The sequence below is a fragment of the Mandrillus leucophaeus genome, unplaced genomic scaffold, assembly GCF_000951045.1.
Source record: "Mandrillus leucophaeus isolate KB7577 unplaced genomic scaffold, Mleu.le_1.0 Scaffold140, whole genome shotgun sequence".
Taxonomy (NCBI): Eukaryota; Metazoa; Chordata; class Mammalia; order Primates; family Cercopithecidae; genus Mandrillus; species Mandrillus leucophaeus.
The window spans coordinates 2,939,161-2,945,225 of NW_012101366.1; positions in this window are offsets into that span (position 1 = coordinate 2,939,161).

The window sequence follows — 6,065 nt, forward strand, 5'->3', positions numbered from 1 at the left end:
CTACTCTCTCTGTCTTCACTCCTTAGGTGATTCCATCCAGTACTATATGCTGTCCAGCCTCATTCCTCCAGTAAAGCCTGCCCAGTCAATTTCCCTTGTGTTTCCCTCAGATGCCACATAAGCACTTCAAGCTACCATGGTCAAGGCAAGATTCTTGATTTTCCCTTCTAGCTCCCCCAATTTTTTTCAAATTAATCAGTGTCCCTACCATTTACCAGATACATTTTTGATTTATTGCTTTCACTTGCATTCTTCCAACCCATTAGCAAGTGCTAATGGCTTTGCCTTCAAAATACACACTAAATTATACCATGTCTCATTGTTTCTGCCAATATTACAGGCTTCCATCATCTCTTGTATCAACTACTGCTAAAAGTACCTAATGGTTCTGCTTGCTTTTTTCATCATGCCCTCTACAGTCTGTCCCTCAGCTGTCAGAGAGGTCTTTTAAAGTATAAGTCAGATCAAGGCATTTTTCTATTCAAAATCCTCTAATATCTCCTTATCACATTTTGAAAAATGTAGTGAAGACTAAGCTCTGATTTTTTATCTTGCCCAAAATCTTATCTATGGGATCTAGGGAGGCATGCCCTACAAACCGTAAATTCTCATCAGATGGGTTTTATTTGACACTATATATCATGACTTACTTTTCAATCTGACTCTGGCATAACATTATGAGACAAGGAAAAAATATTTAACCCCAAAATATGTTTCCTTACCATACCTTGGAATTGCCCTGCAAAGTCTCTTGTGGGAAAAATCCACATCCTATCGGGAATCCCCTTTCCCCTTTGTTTTCCTTCCTTTCTTTCCAGATCCAGCAGATAATCAACTAAGAGCCAGGTGCCCTTTTAGGTCTGATAAGAACCGTTTTACAGCCTACTGTCTCTCTCTGATGTCTGCTATCTGAAAGATTCATCTGCACAATAAAACTTGGTCTCCACAATCCTATATCTTAACCTGAAAATTCCTTTCTATTGATCACAGGTGTTCAGATAAAAGTCAACCAATTGTCAACCAGAAAATGTTTAAATTTACCTATAGCTTGGAAGGCCAACCCCCACCCCCCACTTTGAGTTGTCCCTCCTTTCTGAACCAAACCAATGTATTTCTTAAGTGTATTTGATCAATGTCTTATGCCTCCCTAAAAATATACAAAACCAAGCTGTTCTCCGACCACCTTGGGAACATGTTCTCAGGACCTCCTGAGGGCTGTGTCATGGGCCATGGTCACTCATATTTGGCTCAGAATAAATCTCTCTTAAAATATTTTACAGAGCTTGACTCTTTTTGTTGACAGTAGAAATACATTGTTTTGGCTTCTACATAATCTAACCCCTTGATTACCTCTTTGACTACATCTTTCATGGTTTCATCCTTCTCATCCTCAGCTACAGAATCCCTGGGATTCTTTTAAATCCTTGAATATTCCAAGTTGTTCTTCCCTAAAATGCTAAATAATTCTTACATCCATGACTTGCAATGAACTTCCCATATCATTTCTATTTCTTCCACTAAATTGCCTATACCTCATGATGGCATGGACTTTGTGTATGTTTTTACATGATAAGTCCAGTGCTGAAAAATTGCCTGGTACACATGAGATGCTGAATAAACATTTGTAAAATGATTGCATGGGTGAATGAATCTATTTCTAAAATCTGAAGTAAGTAGAGAAGATTATATACATTAAGCTATAAATGTACAGATAATAACTATTTCTTAAAACAACAATTCTAGGTTGACAGTTTCTATAATATAATCATAATAAGCAATATTTACTGAGCATTTAGTATTCCTCCCACATTAAGCTAAATACCTTTGGTCATCATCTCATTTATATATAACAATAACAATCTGAAGGAGTGCTCTTAGTTCTCCTGTATTTCAAATGAACACTCTGAGGTTCATAGAGGTTAAGTGACTCATTTTCCCATTGTTACACTAATTTTAAACAATGAAGTTGGTACTGGAACTTAGCCAAATTCCAAAGCTTATGTTTGCAGTAACTATATCAAACAAACGTAACATGGTAATTATATTTAAAGCTAGACTATCTGAACTCATGTCTCTATTACTTAAAGGCACTGACAATCTAATAATTCTGTAAAAGAAAATGCTGCTGATAAATGTATGAATATACCAAAAGCAGCATGAAGAAAGGTAATGAGAGTGCACATAGTACTAGATGAAGGTTCAGAATAACTGGGTTCTAGTGCTTTGTGGGCTGCTCTGTTTAAGAAACAACTTCAGTCTCCTTTTCCATAAAAGACAGAAATTCAACTAAAAGCAAAGGTTCGAAACTATATTGTTCTTGAACAAAAAGCAGTTCACAGGCATGTTTTCTTCGGCTCTTGCTGTCCTTTTTATAATCTTAAATTATTATTTCTATTATTTAAAATTGACAGATAACATTCTATATATTTACCATATACAACATGATGTTTTGATGTATATATGCATTGTGGAATGACTAAATCTAGCTAATTAACATATACATTACTTCACATAGTTATTCTTGTGATGAGAATGAAACCGCCTTTGCAAAATTATAACTGTGGAAATTATGACAGTGAAAGAAATCAGACCTAACCGACTCCATCTTGCTTCTAACCATTAAGCTGCCCTTGTTCATTCCCGGGCATAGGCCGAACTAATATTGGGAAGGAATTCAGTTCATGGTTTGACTCTGAAACAAAAATGATAACATCCCTTTCCCGAAAAGACCCCCTTCTTGCCTGGGAACCAATCTGCCTTTGCAGGACTAACAAATTGGCTACAAGATTAGAAATTAGAGTTTAGGGGTCTGCAGCCCCTGGCTCCAACAGTCTGAACTTCCCCAAATTGCTCCTGGGGATAACATAACTATGGTAAAACCTAAGGCCAGTGCTTAAGATATTTTGCAGATGCTGCACTCGGTGGATCAACTGACACCACCCAGACTAGTAATCTGGCTCAATCAGTTCTGCCATCCCACCCAGGAACAGAAGACAGCAAAAAAAACTCACTTCGACTCCCTGTGATTCCATCTCCAACCTGATCAATCAGCACTCCCCACTTGCCAAGTCCCTACCTGCCAGATTTTCTTTAAAAACTCTGATCCCCAAATTCCCCAGGGAGACTGATTTGAGTAATAATAAAACTCCTGGTCTCCTACACAGCCAGCTCTGCATGAATTAGTCTTTCTCCATTGCAATTCCCTTGTCTTGATAAATCAGTTGTGTCTAGGCAGCGGGCAAGGTGAACCCATTGGGTGGTTACAAGAACACTTTACATCCACTATCTTAGCATTCTTCAAGAATACAATACATTCATTAACTGTAGTCACCATGTTGTCCAAGAGATTTTCAGAACTTATTCTTCCTATCTAACCGAAAGTTTGTATCCTTGACAAATATCTCCCCAACCTCCCCACATCAACTTTGAAAAGAATGTCTGCATCCCTTTTGGTAGTAGGGAATTTAGTCCACTTGCATCCAGTCCCAAGGAGTTCCTATTGTCTTTCATCCATTCCATTTAACTCATCAACATTTAATACCTTGGTATCTCAGGGCATTTGCTTTTGTGACATCTGAGCTAAATTTCATGGTGTTCCATCCCTTTTGAAATCAAAGCACACATACTGTTAATTGAAAATTCAATGAGGAGCTACCAATTTCTAAAAAAAAAATTTAAAGCAACTTTAATAGTAGAATCATCATTTTTAATTGTCAATCAAAGCATATCTCATTAGATATGTTTATTAGATAACATATGGATAACATTTATCCATATCCTGCACAGCTGTAAAAGAACACAAGTATACTAACTATATACTTATAATTAATTTATTTAAATATGATTGTCAAACATTACTTTAGTTTTGACTTGACCAATATGTGAAAAATATATAATTTGTTTCATTGCCATCATTTTGAAATCTTTTGCATTCTAAGGAATTGGGACAATAAATGAATGTTTCATATCAACAGCCATGAGAATATGTCTATACTAGCAAAAATCCTCATATAAAGTGGAAAATCCAGTCATGTGATATTTTCTTTACAGAATGTCAAATATCTGAAAAGACATCATATAATGATAAAAGGATTAATTCTACAGGAAGATATCACAATCCTAAATTTATATGCACCTAACACTTGAGTTCCCAAATTTAAAAAACAATTACTACTAGACCTAAGAAAAGAGATAGACAGCAACACAATAATGTGGGGGACTTCAACACTCCACTGACAGCACTAGACAGATCATCAAGACAGAAAATCAACAAAGACACAATGAACTTAAACTATACCCTAGAATAAATGGACCATATCAATATTTGGAGGACATTCTTCTCAACCACTGCAGAATATACATTCTTCTTATCAGCACATGGAACATTCTCCAAGACAGACCATCTGATAGGCCACAAAACAAGTTTCCACAAATTTAAGAAATCAGAAACCATATCAAATATCTTCTCAGAATCTAGTGGAATAAAACCGGAAATCAATTCCAAAGGAACTCTCAGAACTATACAAATGCATATAAATGAAATAATCAGCTCTTGAATGATTTTTGGGTTAACAATAAAATCAAGATGAAAATTTAAAAATTATTTGAAATGAATGATAATAGTGATACAACTTAGCAAAGCCTCTGGGATACAGAGAAAGCAGTGCCCATAGCATAAATGCCTACATTAAAAAGTCTGAAAGAGCACAAATAGATAATCTAAAGTCACACCTCAAGGAACTAACAAAACAAGAACAAACTAAAACCAAACCAGAAGAAGAAAAGAAATAACAAAGATTAGGGCAGAACTAAATGAAATTAAAACAACAACAACAAAAAATAAATGAAACAAAAAGTTTATTCTTTGAAAAGATAAACTAAATATATAGACCATTAGTGAGCTTAAGAGGAAAGAAGATCCAAATAAGCTTGATTGGAAATGAAAAATGGAGATATTACAACAGATGCTACAGAAATACAAAAGACCATTCAGGGGTACTATGAACATCTTTACATGCACAAATTAGAAAATCTAGAGAAGGGAAAATTCCTGGAAATATACAACGCTCCTAGATTAAATCAGGAAGTAATAGAAATCCTCAACAAACTAATAACAAGCAGTGAGAATGAATTGGTAATTTAAAAATTGTCAACAAAAAAAAGTCTAGGACCAGATGGATTTGCTGCTGTATTTTATCAGACATTCAAAGAATTCAAACCAATCCTACTGAAAGTATCCCAAAAGATGGAGAAAGAGGGAATCCTCCCTAATCATTTTGTGTAGCCAGTATCACCCTAATACCAAAACCAGGAAAGGACTTAACAAAAAACAAAACTATAGACCAATATTTCCGGTACGCATATTAATAGATGCAAAAATCCTCAACAAAATACTAGCTAACTGAATCTAACAGCACATCAAAAAGATAATATAACATGGTCAAGTGAGTTTCTTACCAGGGATACAGGAATAATTCAACATATGCAAGTCAATAAATGTGATACAACACATAAACAGAATTAAAAACAAAAACCATATGATCATCTTGTTAGACTCAGAAAAAGCATTTGATAAAATCCAGCATACCCTTGTGACAAAACCCTCAACAAAATAACCATAGATGGGAAATGCCTCTAAGTAATGAAAGCCATGTGTGACAAACCCACAGCCAACATCATACTGAATGGAGAAAAGCTGACAGCATTCCCCCTGAGAACTGGAACAAGACAAGGATGCCCAATTTCACCACTTCTATTCAACAGAGTACTAGAAGTTCTAGCCAGAGCAATCAGACAAGAGAAAGAAAGAAAGGGCATCCAAATTGGAAGAGAGGAAGTCAAAGTGTCACTGTTCATCGATGATATGATTGTATACCTAGAAAAAGACTCAGCCAAAAAGCTCCTAGATCTGATAAACAAATTCTGTAAAGTGTCAGGTTACAAAATCAATGTACACAAATCAGTAGTACTGCTATACACCAACAATGACCAAGCTGAGAATCAAATCAAGAACTCAATTCCTTTCATAACAGCTGCAAAAACGTAAAATAAAATACTTACTTAAC